The sequence below is a fragment of the Balaenoptera borealis genome (genome assembly GCF_965194805.1).
Source record: "Balaenoptera borealis genome assembly, chromosome: 4".
NCBI classification, from domain to species: domain Eukaryota; kingdom Metazoa; phylum Chordata; class Mammalia; order Artiodactyla; family Balaenopteridae; genus Balaenoptera; species Balaenoptera borealis.
In genome coordinates, this window is record NC_138861.1 from 63,179,605 (window position 1) to 63,199,211 (window position 19,607).

A 19,607-nucleotide genomic window follows, 5' to 3' on the forward strand; every position below is an offset into this window, starting at 1 on the left:
TGAAATAGATTTGACATAAACATTGTGTAAATTTAAGGTGTACAACATGTAGATTTGATGTATTTGTATAATTGTAATATGATTGCCATTATAGTGATAATTAACACCTCTGTCATGTCACATAATTATCATTTCTTTTTTGTGGTTGGAATAATTACGATCTAGTCCCTTAGCAAGCTTGATGATTATAATACAGTATAGTGAATATAGAAAACAATATTGTACAATAATCACTGTTTAACTTTTAAGACTGTAGACTGAACAATAATATTTCCATGGTGAATCACAGACTTCTTTACAATTCATGCAAAATTATAACACAAACATACACAAAAACAATCTGTAAAATGATAGTAGTTCCTCCCTTTTTATTGTAAACAGAAATCACAGAGATAAAAACCATACTTTACTTGTTGGTTACTTAAACCAATGAGTACTTGAATTTGCCTTCATCACTTGGTAAGAAAGAAAAATTTGTGAAACAGAAGAACTATTCAGCTTTCATTAGGATATGTAAGTCATGTTTTTTTTATTAAAACTATATTATAACAAATAAAATTATAACCTTTAGATATAAATAAAATTTTGAAATTAATTAAGGGATCAATCTGGATTATTATGCACTTTCATCTTCCTAAGTTAGCCCTCCACATTTGTCTGTAGGAGTAGGTTCATTGTCTTGAACAATGAACCTTTTTTTTAGAATTTACATTGTCTTCAGTAGTTTATCCAGTATCAAACCTTGACTTTAACCCAAAGTGAAGTTAAAAATAAATTTGATGATAACATTATACAGAATCTAAGGTTTAGGTTAGAAACTAATATCAAAATGATGCCAAGGCATATTCAAGCTTAACAATAAAGTTAAAAGGAAGAAAATGTGCCTCTAAAATAACATTGGTGGCGTTACTATTAACTACTGTGAAAAAGAATCATTCTCTCTGGACGTTTTAATATGATTACCTTTCCTTGTGCCCGTCAGGTCTTGCTTGGCAGTAGGTTGAGTTGGCCTCTCAACTGTAGGGAAGACCCAAGGTAAATAACTGGAGACTAATTAAAGGGTGTTAGTGCCTTGCGTCATGCGATTTATCTTCCTTCTACATTGCACCCAATAGGAAGATGACAGAAAGGAAAGATTTGACAATAGCAGGACCATCTTTGCGTCTATTTCGGTTAATGAAATGCAGAGGGGGAAATAGAGTTGTCATTCATAAGGTTTGAAAAGAGATTATTCACACTTTTTAAAGAATGAATTTTTATGTTTTATGAAAAGATATGGAGAAGTTCTAAAAATATTAACTGCATTCTTAATCAACTAACTATACCTATTTGAATTTAAAGCTATTATTAAAATGAAAAATAGCTAACCACAGCACTTTTACATTTCAAATGTTTCTTTTTAATTTAAGATCTTGGATATCAAGTGACCCTATATATATTATGGGCTGTGGTTGGTCGTATTCTTCCAGAATTACAACCATCAATACTTAAAAACTAGAAAACTGACCATCTCTTTTATACTCAAGAACAACTTCTTACAAGTTATTTCCAAATATAAAATAGTTTAATCAATATAAAGTAGGGATCCGTTTGCATTTTATTCTTCAGTAAGTTCATGGTATAAGCATGCAATAAGCACCTGTTGATTGATTAACCTCTTATGAATCAAAGTTGCACTTAGATTCTTAAATTTCAATAATATAGGTGAACCATTCTGGATGTATAAAATTAAATTATTGAATTCAGAATAGTTGTTCTGTTTCAAAGACAGCTCATTCTGACTTACAAAATATATATCATAAAACCACCAATATGGGGAATATTTTGGTAAAATACAGCTAACCAAATAATTTGCCTAGATAATTCAGGGAAGAATATTTTCTTTTGCTTACATTTCTCTGGAAAAAACATTAACTGTGACTTCACTTTAGCTGTGAAGTCCTGGCCAGATTGAGGTATTTACAGGAATCAATGTAGGACTGCCAGAATACAAACAAGAAATAATAACAGCATTGTGTTGTATTCCTCTTTTTCTTAGAAGTATTTCATGTCTGAGAAAGTTAGGAATGATGTTCACAGCCCTGAAATGCTTATTCAGTTTGTATAGAGTCAGTTGAGATTTTCTATTTTTCAAAATAGTTGATTTCTGCAGTTCAGAGAAAGATGGCAGAGTTTCAAAACTGCTAAAACATGCTGCTAAAGTAGTAAGACCAGCCAATCTATTTGGACTGTTCAGTTACATCATTTTCCTTTGGTCATCTGGGTCAAGTGATGGTTGGAAGATTATGTTCTGGTCAGTCCTCAAATTATGAAAGTATTCTGTTCCACATGGTAATTTCTTTGCCATTGACGTAGAGCCATAAAATGATACTGATTTTCAGTTGAGAGTTTATTTATTTAATTCACAAGTACCAGAGACTCAGAGTACCTTCAATGACATTGTTTTGTCAGGATAATTTATTTCACCTGGGAATGCTAGGAATCCTTCTCCCTACTAAAAGAAAAACATTTCTACATTTCTTCTGGGCCCCTTGGGAACTTTGCAAAACTAAATATTATTCTTTTAGCACTTAAATTATTTCAGGTACTGTTCCAGGCATTAAGGATAAATTAGTAGCCAAAGCAGGCAAAGATTGTTGCCCTTGTGGAGCTGATAGTCTAACATTTACTTGAATACTAGTGACACTGAACATTCCCCATATCATATATATCCACCTCAGGCAATCTAAGAGAGCTAAAGAGTTTTGAGTGATTGTTGTAGACAAACTAGGTGAATTCTATTCTGGAGCTATTCAGATACCCTAGTGTTTTCCAAAGAAAAGCTCTTAAAAGAAGAATCAGATCTCCTACAAAATGAAATCTCCCAGGGTGTCAGGATGATGCTGAACAGTCTTCAAACTTACTGTGTTTGTGATCTAGAACTGATTCACCAGCCTTGATCTAGTCACGTATTCATCTGAGGCACCATGACGGACTCCTGAAACATCCCTGGAATATGGGAGGAGCACCAGCAGGGCTTCTCAGTCAAGCTACAGCTTCCTTGTGTTTAGATCCTGGTAAGCAGTGTCCATTTATATAACTCTGACACACTGGAGCTATTGCATTTTTAAGAATTTCATATTTCCAGCACTATGAAATAAACATTTTGTGATAAGTGGAAAGATGATTATCGACTCGTATGCATTCTTTTACCCATAGCAGCTTCCTCTTATTCTGTTAGTGTTTCTTACATCTGTTATGTACTTTATTTCTATTTTCTCTTCTTTTGGTGGTATTAACTTGCATGTGGTTTCGTTATTATTTTTTCTGTCTTATTTTATTTTTTAGCAACTTCATTAGTACCAGGCTGATCTCAATACCATGTGCTTGAAGTACAACAATGTTTGTGATAGTAGTCACAATGTAAATAACTAACATAACTTTCTATATTATTAATTCTTAAGACATCAGAAAAGTAACATTTTAGTGTAGAAATTTGTATGCTTCAGAAACCATTGCCGTTGTGTAAAAATCATGGGAACATAGCATAAAATGCTCTTAAAATTGTTTTAACACTAACAAAGTGGAATATCACAATTTTGCTCTCCTGTAGATCATTCAGTTAAATAAAAAATGCACAGACATATACAGTTCTTATTAAAAAATAAGGCACTTTGGGAATAGAGTAGATAGTCATGATCTCTACTTGCAGGGAACATCTAAAGAGAACATGTTTTCAGCTGGACATTGGTAGGAAGATGGTGAGGAGACATTGGATGTCATCTGGAGCCCAGAATGGGGTGTCATTCTGACATTAGCATTAGTGCACACATAAATTCATGCTTTAGTGACTTTCCAGGGTTTCTGGGTCCCATTTAAAGACACAGATTACAAAATACAAGGGGTAATCAAGAAAACTTTTCATTTCTGTAAAGTGTTAATTAGCCAATGTGGTCTTAGGACTCTCAGTAATTCTGTCCTACATTTACTCCCATAGGTCTTTTATTCCTTTTTGGCCATTCAAAACAGATAGGTCAACTCTGACCGCCATGTGGCCAAATCCATTGCTAACATTTAGATCCTCTGCTTAGTCAATCTCAGCAGCCTTTGGAATGGTGATTGGTCTTTCTGACTTGCAAGATTTCTTTTTCTGTTTTTTTCCTCTCTAATCACTGCCTGCTCTTACTTTCTCTCTTGGTTCCTTTTATTTTCTTCAAACTATAAAGTTGGGAAAACTTTCAAAGTTTCTTCCTGAGTTCACCACTCCTCTACCTTTCCCCCTAGTCTCTATCTTTAATATCATTCTAGTTGACCTACTCCATTCCTATAGCCTTAAATATCATCTACATGCAGTTGACTTCATTGAACTACAGATTTAAGTATCTAAGAGTTTTGTAACACCTCTGTTTGTATTTGAATTAGACACCCCAAATTTACCATGAACAAAACCTAATATTGGATCTGCAAACATATCCCTGTCTCAAATAAGTCCTCCACTAGTCTTTTCCTTTTTAATAAATGGTGCTATGATACCCAGTGGCTCAAGAGAAAATCCTATGTGTCATCTTTTGTCCCACCTCCCTTACGATCCATAGAAGAATGATAAGCCCTGTCTTAATAATATATGCTGAATCTGTCACCACTTTCTAGTCTTACCTAGTGAGGCCCAGCTACTGACATTGCACACCTGACTATCCCAACAGTTCCCTGTCTGATCTCACTACTTTCACTCTTGTCATCTTACAATCATTCTTTACATAGCCATAAAAATGTTATTTTTGGACATATATCTAATATGATTATTCTCCTGCTTAAAATCTTTCAATGGCTTCCTATAGCACTTAGAATAAGTTCCAAACCTTTTATCAGAGGCTACTAGTCTCTCTTTATTCCTCTTATCTTATCTTCTACCAATCTTTCTCTCAGTACATGCCAGCTTCAACAACCTTTCTGTTCCTAGAAAATACCAAACTCTGGGATTTCTGGGAAAATCAGGAACTTTTCACTTGTGTTCATAGTCTCAGAAATGTTCTTACCCCAGTTTTTCTCACTACTGTCTCCCATATATTATTCAGGTTTCAGCTTGAATATCTTCTTCTCAGAGATGCTTTCCTTGGCACTTTTTCTGAGTAGTCATTTCCTTTTCTTCGTCACTCTATTATTTTACTTTATAATTTTCTTCATAACTTATCACAAAAAGAAATGATTTTAAAAATTTGTATATGTTTGTTTACTATTCTCTGTCTTCTTCCACTAGGAGATAGCTTTCCCAGTGCATAGACCTTTGTCGGGCACATATGAGACACTCAAATATTTGTTGCAGAAATGATTAATTATATACACTATTTGTTTAAGTTGCAAATTCTGGCCTCACTTCACACTACTGAGTCAGAATTTTTAAGTGGAGAAGTGTCCCTGGAAATCTGCACAGTTAGTAAGAGTCTAAATAATTTTTTGTTCAGATGGAAGTTTGGAAATCACTACTTTCTTCTTGATGAAGTCAGAACCTGGTCATGAAGAACTTCTAAAGTGGACAAGCATATTATCTGTTTCCCCTGGAATTCTAATTTATTTCACTGAAGAGCTAGTATATGCGGTTAAGTGATGGATTTTTCTGGGATTAATTTTTCTGTGAGAGCATTAGAACTGACTTCCCCCGACTGCTGGGGAAGCTGGGCTCAAGCTGGACTCTCATTTGGAGTGACTGCAGCTGGATTTCAGTGTGGCCCTCTGGATTTTTTCATTCCAGTACCAAAGTCTTGGAATGTTGAGGGAAACTGGAGGCTTTCTTAAGCTATGGGTGGGAAGGGCACTTCAGTTGTCAATGCCTCACTTTCCACCTTGTTTTGTTGCTGTTAACTGCCTTCAGCTACCGTGATTTGACGCAACTTTGGCAGGAAGTTTCAACTCTGCCTGGGTATTAATAAACTGACATAGAAATCTGGGAAAATACTACCTTTCAGATATCTTAGCTAATTGTATACAAAAATAACGCATCAGGTGATATTTGTTTTCTATATTTGTATAACAGAAATGTTATATACTAAACAAGAATATTAGTAAGATATTTATTACCTTTCCTTTTCTTTCTCAGGTCAGAGTTTCTTTCTTTTTTTTTTTAATAACATGTTTATTGGAGTATAATTGCTTTACAATGGTGTGTTAGTTTCTGCTTTATAACAAAGTGAATCAGCTATACACATACATATATCCCCATATCTCCTCCCTCTTGCGTCTCCCTCCCATCCTCCCTATCCCACTTAGGTGGTCACAAAGCACCGAGTTGATCTCCCTGTGCTCCGTGGCTGCTTCCCACTAGCTATCCATTTTACATTTGGGAGTACATATAAGTCCATGCCACTCTCTCACTTCGTCCCAGTTGACCTTTCCCCCTCCCCGTGTCCTCAAGTCCATTCTCTACGTCTGGGTCTTTTTTCCTGTCCCGCCCCTACGTTCTTCAGAACCATTGTTTTCTTTTTCTTTTTAGATTCCATATATACGTGTTAGCATACGGTATTTGTTTTTCTCTTTCTGACTTACTTCACTCTGTATGACAAACTCTAGGTCCATCCACCTCACTACAAGTAACTCAATTTCGTTTCTTTTTATGGCTGAGTAATATTCCATTGTATATATTTGCCACATCTTCTTTATCCATTCATCTGTCGATGGACACTTAGGTGGCTTCCATGTCCTGGCTTTTGGAAATAGAGCTGCAATGAACATTGTGGTACATGACTCTTTTTGAATTATGCTTCTCTCAGGGTATATGCCCAGTAGTGGGATTACTGGGTCATATGGTAGTTCTATTTTTAGTTTTTTAAGGAACCTACATACAGTTCTCCGTAGTGGCTGTATCAATTTACATTGCCACCAACAGTGCAAGAGGGTTCCCTTTTCTCCACACCCTCTCCAGCATTTATTCTTTGTAGTTTTTTTGATGATGGCCATTCTGAATGGTTTGAGATATCTCATTGTAGTTTTGATTTGCATTTCTCTAATGATTAATGATGTTGAGCATTCTTTCATGTGTTTGTTGGCAATCTGTATATCTTCTTTGGAGAAATGTCTATTTAGTTCTTCCGCCCATTTTTGCATTGGGTTGTTTGTTTTTTTGATAATGAGCTGCATGAGCTGCTTGTAAGCTTTGGAGATAAATCCTTTGTCAGTTGCTTCATTTGCAAATATTTTCTCCCATTCTGAGTGTTGTCTTTTTGTCCTGTTTATGCTTTCCTTTGCTGTGCAAAAGCTTTTAAGTTTCATTAGGTCCCATTTGTTTATTTTTGTTTTTATTTCCATTTCTCTAGGAGGTGGGTCAAAAGGGATCTTGCTGTGATTTATGTCATAGAGTGTTCTGCCTATGTTTTCCTGTAAGAGTTTGATGGTGTCTGGCCTTACATTTAGGTCTTAAATCCATTTTGAGTTTATTTTTGTGTATGGTGTTAGGGAGTGTTCTAATTTCATTCTTTTACATGTAGCTGTCCAGTATTCCCAGCACCACTTATTGAAGAGGCTGTCTTTTCTCCATTGTATATTCTTGCCTCCTTTATCAAACATAAGGTGACCATATGTGCATGGGTTTATCGCTGGGCTTTCTATCCTGTTCCATTGATCTGTATTTCTGTTTTGTGCCAGTGCCATACCGTCTTGTTTACTGTAGCTTTGTAGTATAGTCAGAAGACCAGGAGCCTTATTCCTCTAGCTCCGTTTTTCTTTCTCAAGATTACTTTGGCTATTTGGGGTCTTTTGTGTTTCCATACAAATTGTGAAATTTTTTGTTCTAGTTCTGTGAAAAATGCCAGTCGTAGTTTGACAGGGATTGCACTGAATCTGTAGATTGCTTTGGGTAGTATAGTCATTTTCACAATGTTGATTATTCCAATCCAAGAACATGGTATATCTCTCCATCTGTTTGTATCATCTTTAATTTCTTTCATCAGTGTACTGTAGTTTTCTGCATACAGGTGTTTTGTTTCCTTAGGTAGGTTTATTCCTAGGTATTTTATTCTTTTTGTTGCAATGGTAAATGGGAGTGTTTCCTTAATTTCTCTTTCAGATATTTCATCATTAGTGTATAGGAATGCAAGAGATTTCTGTGCATTAATTTTGTATCCTGCTACTTTACCAAATTCATTGATTAGCTCTAGTAGTTTTCTGGTAGCATCTTTAGGATTCTCTATGTATAGTATCATGTTATCTGCAAACAGTGACAGCTTTACTTCTTTTCCAATTTGGATTCCTTTTATTTCTTTTTCTTCTCTGATTGCTGTGGTTAAAACTTCCAAAACTTTGTTGAATAATAGTGGTGAGAGTGGGCAACCTTGTCTTGTTCCTGATCTTAGTGGAAATGGTTTCAGTTTTTCACCACTGGGGATGATGTTAGCTGTGGGCTTGTCACATATGGCCTTTATTATGTTGAGGTAAGTTCCCTCTATGCCTACTTTCTGGAAAGTTTTTATCATAAATGGGTGTTGAATTTTGTCAAAAGCTTTTTCTGCAACTATTGAGATGATCATATGGTTTTTATTCTTCAATTTATTAATGTTTTGTATCATACTGATTGATTTGCATATATTTAAGAATCCTTGCATTCCTGGGATAAATCCCACTTGATCATGGTGTATGATCATTTTAATGTGCTGTTGTATTCTGTTTGCTAGTATTTTGTTGAGGATTTTTGCACCTATGTTCATCAGTGATATTGGCCTGTAGTTTTCTTTCTTTGTGACATCTTTGTATGATTTTGGTATCAGAGTGATGGTGGCCTCGTAGAATGAGTGTGGGAGTGTTCCTCCCTCTGCTATATTTTGGAAGAGTTTGAGAAGGATAGGTGTGAGCTCTTCTCTAAATGTTTGATAGAATTTGCCTGTGAAGCCATCTGGTTCTGGGCTTTTGTTTGTTGGAAGATTTTAAATCACAGTTTCAATTTCAGTGCTTGTGTTTGGTCTGTTTATATTTTCTATGTCTTCCTGGTTCAGTCTTGGAAGGTTGTGCATTTGTAAGATTTTGTCCACTTCTTCCAGGTTGTCCATTTTACTGGCATATAGTTGCTTGTAGTAATCTCTCATGATCCTGTGTATTTCTGCAGTGTCAGTTGTTATTACTCCATTTTCGTTTCTAATTCTATTGATTTGAGTCTTCTCCCTTCTTTTCTTGATGAGTTTGGCTAATGATTTATCAATTTTGTTTATCTTCTCAAGGAACCAGTTTTTAGTTTTATTGATCTTTGCCATTGTTTCCTTCATGTCTTTTTCATTTATTTCTGATCTGATCTTTATGATTTCTTTCCTTCTGCTAACTTTGGGGTTTTTTTCCTTCTTTCTCTAATTGCTGTAGGTGTAAATTTAGGTTGTTTATTTGAGATGTTTCTTGTTTCTTAAGTTAGGATTGTATTGCTATAAACTTCCCTCTTAGAACTGCTTTTGCTGCATCCCATAGGTTTTCGGTCATCGTGTTTCCTTTGTCATTTTTTTGTAGGTATTTTTTGATTTCCTCTTTGATTTCTTCAGTGATCTCTTGGTTATTAAGTAGTATATTGTTTAGCCTCCATGTGTTTGTAGTTTTTACAGATTTTTTCCTGTAATTGATATCTAGTCTCATAGCGTTGAGGTCAGAAAAGATACTTGATACGATTTCAATTTTCTTAAATTTACCAAGGCTTGATTTATGACCCAGGATATGATTTATCCTGGAGAATGTTCCATGAGCACTTGAGAAGAAAGTGTATTCTGTTGTTTTTGGATAGAATATTCTATAAATACCAATTAAGTCCAGCTTGTTTAGTGTATCTATTAAAGCTTGTCTTTCCTTACTTATTTTCACTTTGGATGATATGTCCATTGGTGAAAGCGGGGTGTTAAAGTCCCCTACTATGATTGTGTTACTGTCGATTTCCCCTTTTATGGCTGTTAGAATTTGCCTTATGTATTGAGGTACTCCAATTTTGGGTGCATAAATATTTACAATTGTTATGTCTTCTCCTCAGATTGATCCCTTGATCATTATATAGTGTCCTTCTTTGTCTCTTGTAATAGTCTTTGTTTTAAAGTCTATTTTGTCTGATATGAGAATTGCTACTCCAGCTTTCTGTTGATTTCCATTTGCCTGAAATTTGTTTTTTCATCCCCTCACTTTCAGTCTGTATGTGTCCCTAGGTCTGAAGTGGGTCTCTTGTAGACAGCACATATACGGGTCTTGTTTTTGTATCCATTCAGCCAGTCTATGTCTTTTGTTTGGAGCATTTAATCCATTTACATTTAAGGTAATTATCAATATGTATGTTCCTATTACCATTTTCTTAATTGTTTTGGTTTTGTTATTGTAGGTCTTTTCCTTCTCTTGTGTTTCCTGCCTAGAGAAGTTCCTTTAGCATTTGTTGTAAAGTTGGTTTGGTGGTGCTCAATTTTCTTAGCTTTTGCTTGTCTGTAAAGGTTTTAATTTCTTCGTCGAATCTGAATGAGATCCTTGCTGGGTAAAGTAATCTTGGTTGTAGGTTTTTTCCTTTCATCACTTTAAATATGTCCTGCCACTCCTTTCTGGCTTGCAGAGTTTCTGCTGAAAGATCAGCTGTTAACCTTATGGGGATTCCCTTGTATATTATTTGTTGTATTTCCCTTGTTGCTTTTAAAATTTTTTCTTCGTATTAAATTCTGATAGTTTGATTAATGTGTGTCTTGGTATGTTTCTCCTTGGATTTATCCTTTATGGGACTCTCTGTGCTTCCTGGACTTGATTAACTATTTCCTTTCCCATTTTAGGGAAATTTTCAACTATAATCTCTTCACATATTTTCTCAGTCCCTTTCTTTTTCTCTTCTTCTTCTGGGACTCCTATAATTCAAATGTTGGTGCATTTAATATTGTCCCAGAGGTCTCTGAGACTGTCCTCAATTCTTTTCATTCTTTTTTCTTTTTTCTGCTCTGCAGTAGTTATTTCCACTCTTTTATCTTCCAGGTCACTTATCCGTTCTTCTGCCTCAGTTATACTGCTATTGATTCCTTCTAGAGAATTTTTAATTTCATTTATTGTGTTGTTCATCATTTTCTGTTTGCTCTTTAGTTCTTCTAGGTCCTTGTTAAACGTTTTATATATTTTCTGCATTCCATTTCCAAGATTTTGAATCATCTTTACTATCATTACTCTGAATTCTTTTTCAGGTAGACTGCCTATTTCCTCTTTGTTATTTTGGTCTGGTGGGTTTTTGCCTTGCTCCTTCATCTGCTGTGTGTTTCTTTGTCTTCTCATTTTGCTTAACTTACTGTGTTTTGGGGTCTGCTTTTCACAGGCTGTAGGTTTGTAGTTCCTGTTGTTTTGGTGTCTGCCCCTAGTGGCTAAGATTGGTTTAGAGGGTTGTGTAGGCTTCCTGGTTGAGGGGACTAGTGCCTGTGTTCTGTTGGATGAGGCTGGATCTTGTCTTTCTGGTGGGCAGGTCCGCATCTGGTGGTGTGTTTTGGGGTGTCTGTGACCTTATTATGATTTTAGGCAGCCTCTCTGCTAATGGATAGGGTTGTGTTCCTGTCTTGCTAGTTGTTTGGCAAAGGGTGTTCACCACTGTAACTTGCTGGTCGTTGAATGGAGCTGGGTCTTGGCGTTGAGATGGAGATCTCTGGGAGGTTTTCGCCGTTTGATATTACGTGGAGTTGTGAGGTCTCTTGTGGACCAATGTCCTGAACTCAGCTCTCCCTCCTCATAGGCAGAGGCCTGACCCCCAGCCGGAGCACCAAGACCCTGTCATCCACACGGGTCAGAATAAAAGGGAGAAAAAAAGAAAGAAAGAAAAAAATAAAATAAATTTATTAAAATAAAAAATAATTATTAACAATAAAAAAAGTTTGTTTAAAGTAATAAAAAAAAAGAAAGAAAGAAAGAAAGAAGAGAACAACCAAACCAAAAAACAAATCCACCAATGATAACAAGTGCTAAGTACTATACTATACTAAAAAACAAACAAAAAAAATGGATAGAGAGAACCCAGGACAAATGGTAAAAGCCAAGCTATACAGACAAAATCACACACAGAAGCATACACATACACTCTCACAAGAAGAGAAAAAGGGAAAAAAATATATGTATCGTTGCTCCCAAAGTCCACCACCTCAATTTGGGATGATTTGTTGTCTATTCAGTTATTCCACAGATGCAGCATACATCAAGTTGATTGTGGAGATTTAATCCACTGCTCCTGAGGTTGCTGGGAGAGATTTCCCTTTCTCTTCTTTGTTCGCACAGCTCCTGGGGTTCAGCTTTGGATTTGGCCCCGCCTCTGCATGTAGGTCATCTGAGGGCATCTGTTCCTTTTGGGAGGTCTGAGTTCTTCTTCCAGCGTTCAGTAGGTGTTCTGTAGGAGTTGTTCCACATGTAGATGTATTTCTGATGTATTTGTGGGGGGGAAGGTGATCTCCATGTCTTACTCTTCCACCATCTTGAAGCCCCTCCAGAGTTTATTTCTAAGATTAAGAGAACTTTATATACTCATTTGTATATTTGTTAGAAATAGCTTCTAAATAATTTTATTCCTAATTTTTCCCTGTTTCACTTTGCTTGTTGAAGCTAAATGTTGTTAAAAATACCAATTTGAGTATTGAATTTGTCCATCTGTTAAGCGTCTGTTGAGAATCTGATTTGTGCTTATCTAATTGTCAATAACCTATTTATCCATTAAGGTTCAGCTCAAAGTCACCAGTGGGACCTTTCCTAATTTTTGTAGGCAGAACTAATTTTCCCTTTGCTTAAAACAAGTGAACAAACAAACAAAACTCTATGAATACCTTATTGGAGCACTTATTACATTTATTGAAATTGTGTACATGTTTATTTTCCCCTCATTAGCCTGTAAGATCGTTAAAGGTGAAAAAAAAATCCTTTGTACAAATCCCTAGCATTTAGCACAACAATTGATGTAAAAAAAATATTTAGTTTTTTAGTGAATGAATGAAATTTGAAAGATTAGATGGGGGACATGTGAGTCCTCTCCCCAAGGAAGTAACAGCATAGTGGAGTTGAATTTAGCTCTTTGTTTACTTTTGCAGGGAAGCCTCTTTCAATAATTAGTATGTTAACTCCACATGAATGTGGTACCAAGTGTCTCTATAGCTGATTACATTTTAAAATGGCATAGTGTATTCAGGGACACACTGAATTTGCCAACTGTTTTAGATGAGATGAGGATCATTCTATGGTCAATATAGTTTGGAAAATGTAGTTAAGCAAAATGATTTTTTAAACTGGCATTTTCAAGAATGTTACCGTGTGTATGTATACCATAAATTTGCAAGAGATATTTTGAGGATACATATTTATTTGTGGGGCCATCTAGTGAGATTAATGCTTCAAGAAACACACTTCGGTAAACAGTGCTTTAGTGGATCCTATCTCAGTTAACCAACATTGGATTACAAAAGAAAATGGGGGTTTGATTGACAGGTTTACTGGGAAATTATCCCACCAAGTACAATAATCAAATATGTCAGGACCAGGAATGATGTTGCCCAAATCCACTGGGATAATAACTGATTCATTTTAATAGAATATATTTGCATCACAAACCTAGTAGATAAAAGTAGATGACAATGTTTTTTTCCCAGAAGGTTATAGTAATGTAATTTGAGCTGAATAAAGTAAAAATTCTATCCCAAGAGTTAAGGAATATATCAAAGACTTAAAAAAAGGAGGGAAGGTAGTGAATTATTTGTAGAGCTGGCCCTCCTAACCTTCAGAGCAGCCAAGGTTTTCCTTTGGCCCCTCTTCAGGGCTCTGAATTCCTACCTTCTTTATGTCCCTCCATCTTTCTTTCCCATGACTGCCTTTCATCAGTCATTCAATGGCATACAATCTGTCAGCTGTAAGGTTTGGAAACAATTCCTATAAAATTAATTTACCCAATTATACTGAGGACTGTTTGGTCCTCTGTCACTCACATAGTTTTAACTGGGATCACTGACTTTAATCCCTGCTCAAGCCATGCCAAGAGGCTCATTAGGCTGACCTTGATCTGTAGCCAGCTTATGGGTCATAGCAGAATTTCTCGCACTGATGCTAAGGGTCTCAGTGATGATTTAAACTTGGGGTAGAGAGTTGTAATCTTTGCTCAATGAGAATTCTTCTGATTTCCTGATAATTTACCTGTGGGACAAAGGCTGCCATTGTGACACAATGAAAGGCTTATTGTGCAAGTAGAATCTTGTTGGATGACTTCTGTCTTATACTGAAGGAAAGTTTCTTTTCCTTGCCACCTGCTACCTTTTTTTCCTTCAGGGGTTTGTTTCTAGAGTGTTCATCATGGGATTTATGGGAACTGATAATTAGGACAAATTGTTCCTCAATAAAGGTCACAAACCTTTGCTATGTGCACTTACTTTGTATGGAAGAGAAAATGTATTTGAAAAACTGAAAGCCTCTGAGCTTGGTTTTCCCATAGTTGATGAAATGTTAAATGCTTTAAGACATAGTTTGTGTGTGTGTGTGTGTGTGTGTGTGTGTGATGCTTGCATTTTCTTGCGACAGATATTTGTATTCATGATTTGACATTTTATGGGCCCTAAAAATCTCTATAGCAAAGTATGTGTAGGCACAATGTTACCCAATTCGTTGTGCTAATGTTGTAATTAAGAGAGAACTATTACCATTTAAATATTGATTTTAAGAAGTTTATTTTCCTCTCACAAGAAGGAATCTTTTGCTAACTTAGATGGTGATATAAGTCAAAGATATGAAAAATCTCTTTTTTTGAAAATTAGGAATTTTGAAACTTTTATTAATATATTCCATTTATCAAACATTCACTGAGTACTCTCTACTATGCTAAGTACTGGGGAATAGTTATATTATTGTGATACTCCAGGAATTTACAATCTCTTCAAGAAGGAAAAGAAGTGGAAATGATTTATTTTATTAGAGGGTAAAGTATAAGATTCATAAAAAAGTGAAAAAATGCAGTGGGAGAGGGGTCAAAATGGTAAGTGATTCATTCTGTTTGGAGAGACAGGAGAAAGTTTTCAGGCAGGTCATAATATTGGATTTGGACCTTGAGAGATAAATTGGGTTTCAACAGTGACACAGAGGAATGGACATTCCATGAAGACAGAGCATAATAAAGTCACAGGTGAGTGTGACATCCACTGGTGGGGAATGGCAGTGGCCTGGTGTGACAGTAGAGGATGCAACGGAGGCTGGGGTGGTGGCCTGGGGGATTTGTAAAGAAGCTGGAGGTTAGTATGTAGAGGCCTTGAATGCCATGTGGGGGAAGATAGACTTCTTATTGTAGGCAATAAGAAGCCTTACAGGCATTTGAGCAAAACAGAAATATAAGTCATTGTATGTTTTTTAAAGCTAACTCTAGTGGCAGTTTGGCAGCTAGATTAGCACAGGAGGGGCTGGGGTCACTTACCCTTATTAGCATGAATTTAATTTTTCTTCCTGAAACAAAGTGAAAAGAGATGGACTTAACTAGTCTTTGGTACTGTCATTGTGGAGTCCTGGACACAGAATTTATTTTACTAGATATACTGCTGAAACAAAAGCATAAGACTTGGATACTGGGTTTTACTTCTTTTCTGCCACATACTAGGTCTATGACCATGTAGGACATAGGACTTTCATGATCTTCAATTTCCCCACATATAAAATGTGATTACTGAACTGAGATTATGTGGAGATTTGGTGATAGAATGATTTGAAAAAGAACTCTAACCTATAAGCATGATATAAATGCTTTTTTTAGGATCCCATCCATTATCCTTTTTTTTTTTTGAAGTTAGAGACTGTACTTGGTTGTTTTTGATATCCTTTACCAACACATCAAGCATAATATGCTACAGCATATAAATTTCAGACTCAAATGAGTAATTGAGTAATTCAGACTCAATTACTCAAACATGTTTTTGAATTAAATTAAGTCATCTTCTAGTCTCATTGATACAAGCAGTGGAACTACACAGCATAAGTTACTGAATAGACTTTCAGTCAAGGTAATTCCAGGGCTGGTGGATTTTGGTTACTTCCATTCCAGTACTTACCCTAGAATAGTTAGTCATCAGGAAGTATATATTAAAATCTGTTAAAATTTATATTGTATTCCTACTGGCAATGCAAATTTAGAAAATGGGAAACCCAGATCTTCTCTTTCATGTTTACTAAAGAGGACGGCGAAAGATATTAACCAGAAAACACTGAATGCTACTTCAATCACATTTATTTTTCTTTGCTTAACAGGAATATTGATTCTTCAAAGAAGTGGCTCACATTCAATTTTACAGTGACCTGAAATAAATCACAGGCATAAAGTTATTAATCTCAATGGGTCATTTGCTTGTGAACATGTAAGCTTTTTGTTTTTAATTATAAATATTGCCTGAAAAGTATATCTAGTTCAAGGACTGGGAAACTCTCTGCTCTAGAAGACTGAGTAGATGCAGGAAAGAAAGCATAGGCTTTTCGTGGCTGGTATTAGATGAAAGTTTTTGTCCTCTGGGTCCTAATATAGTCTTTAGTATAGTCTACATTTCCTCAATTCATTGGTAATTGACAGACTATCCATTTGTTTTTGAGATGATGAGATAATAGGGACCTCTATTTTAGACGGAGCATTCAGCCTTTAGGATTTTATTTCAATGTGATAATTAGAAGTTAAGTTTGGGGTTTTAATACTAATTAGAAAAATGGATGATTTTCTAAGGAATAGGTTGAAGTCTACCTTAGACCCTAGATCCACAAGTTCATCGATTATGTTCTTTACTTTGGTTAAAGTTTTGTCTTCTTTAGTGCTCTGATTCAGTCCTTAAATGCACCATTGTTTTTATTTTATTTTATTTTATTTTTTTAACATCTTTATTGGAGTATAACTGCTTTACAATGGTGTGTTAGTTTCTGCTTTATAACAAAGTGAATCAGCTATACATATACATAAGCACCATTGTTGATGATAGTAGAAATGTTAAAAATATTTTGCAAAAATGTTTTAATAAGAAAGAGTTTATTTCTATTACATCAAGGCAAGTGAGGGATTTAAACTGCTGTGTTGGTTGGATCATGGAAATACACACATTTGTACCTCTGAGTAGAGACCCTAACAGTTTCTACCAGAGAAAAAGATTGAAATAAACTGTAACTTAATGGGGCTAAGTGAAAACCCTGCAACATTTTTTTCATGGAATGATGTATTCCGATCCACAGACAACAAAGTTAAAAAGCACATGCTGGGGACTTCCCTAGCAGTCCAGTGGTTAAGACTCTGTGCTCCCAGCGCAGGGTGGTAACTAGGATCCTGCAGGCCAAAAACCCAAAAAACAAAAACAAAAACAAACAAAAAAAACACATGCTTTGTCCTCTGTATACTTACCACATATTTCATCTTAAATTGCACTGGGACTTCTCTTTCTTGTTTAATGCTCATTAAGAGGAGTAGTTGTAGAGACAGATGCAGGTACTGGAATAGGAGGATAAAAATAGGCCCACCATGGATATAGGAATGGTGGATATGGTTGAAATGGATACTGGTAAGGGGGCAAAAAAAACTGTGAAGGTAGTTCATCACTCCCACTGACCTGTTGAGAGAAAGAAATTAAATGAACATGTAGGTCTTAACTTTTAAGTAGATGTTATAGAATCTGTGAAATCATTTACCATTTCTGTGTAAACTATGAAGAGGGATTTGATTAATTTGCATAATTTTAGAAAATTTTAGGAAATTACTTAGAGATAACAATGTTCTTTTACCTTTCTACTCATAGCCAAATTTTCCTGATAATTGCTTCTGTAAATATAAAGTCAAGGGGAGGGTTTTGATGAGGAGACATCAGATTTCTCTCTTTGCATTTATACAAGGTCTTTACCCAAAGACTTTAGACATAATCTCTCCTATTTCTTTTCTTCCTTCCCTTTTTCCCTCTCTATCTTCCATCCATATTCCTATCAATTTCTGTATCCTTAATACTCTATAGTTTTAGCCTCAAAATCATGCTTCTTTTCAGATAATAAGATTTATCTGAGTATAAACAAGTTCCTAAACAAGACATTCTCGTTTCAAATTTTATTTTCTTAAACATTTTTAAATTAACTGTTTAGACCAAAATAAGCCTTTAGTGAATTGCCACTGGTGGGGTCACCAAGCAGGCCCATATTTCCTAATTCTCAAGTTTTTATTATTATTATTGTTATTATTACCTTCTCTGGACTGGGTTTTGTAGAGTTAAAGCAGAGTGGAGGCATGAGTGATTATGCACCTTTATTAGGCTAGATAATTTTAGTAAAAAATATTATAATCCAATTCATCATAAAGTGATTCAAGTTTCAATTTGGTCCCACTTTTTAAGATGCTAAGATAATTCTCTTTCTAACAAGCATGGGTCAAATCCCCGAAGGCTTAACCTCTGTTGAGTCTAATACACAAACTCTTTAAGGATTTCTTTAGAGTTTGAGAAGCTTGGATAAAGGAATATCTTTAACCACAGTTATGGATATTTCACATGGAAATCTTACATGTTAAAAAGAGAAAGTGTAACTTACACTTCGTTCTTCTCTTTCCTTGTCTTGAGAGACCTAAAGATCAAATAGTAAAGTTAATTCATCTCATGCTAATAAAACACACAAACTGAAAAACATATACGTATGCACGAAAGAAAGAATTTGACTATCCACTACCTAATATTGTTTCATAGTATCCTTTTTTTTTTAAATCTAGGATTTGAGCTTCCAGAAAATATTGTAGAAATTATTTTTCTGCAAAGTGTTAATATTTATTCTAAATGACTCAAATTCACCACTGCACCAAGGCTATGTGGAATTAATCTGCACACTGAACAGTATATGATTTATAAATTGTATAGAATACAATGTTAAAAAGCCAAATATTAGACATGCTTAAAATAGAAAAACTTTCTAGGATTCATGAATCAACATGAACCAAAAAAGACACCCCCCCCAAAAAAAACCCCAGTAAATACTCTGGAATGTAGAACTACTCACCGGGAAACCAATGGTTACTGCCAAGATGGCTGTGAGTAGAAGGAGAACTTTCATTGTATTCAGAAGTATTCTAGGAGTAATAGAAAGACCAAATGCTAACACAAATTCAGAAGATCTAGTTGTAGTACAAATTATGTTCCTAATAGCTCTTTGACCTTGGACCAGTTACTTAACAATCTTAGGGCATCAACTTATTTGGAGAACATGATTTTTTAGGTAGAATCAAATGTATTTTGCAATTTTGATGTTGCATCAATTCTTTTAAAAACAAATATTCACAGATTATTTAAGAATAATACTTCTCTGTACATGGTAATAAGAGTAGCTTCTGGAAAGAAATATGGCCTTGGTTTATACAGAGACTATTAGTGTGGGGATAAGCAGTTACTTAGTGATCTCAATAAGTTCAAAACAACATTCCATATAAAAATGACCATGAAATTAATTTAGGTGACAGATTATTTGCATTGGTTTCCAGGCAGCCCCCCAAAATTCCATGCTGTTTGAAGGGATCTATTTTTGACATTTGGTAAAGGACATTTCCAAAGCATTTTGTTCTACTTTAATTTCTATTGTAGACTCCTTATCTTTTGATACACATTGTTATAGTATGTCAGTTATAATTGCTAATAAATGTTTGAGAAATCTGAGCTAAATTAAATATTTAA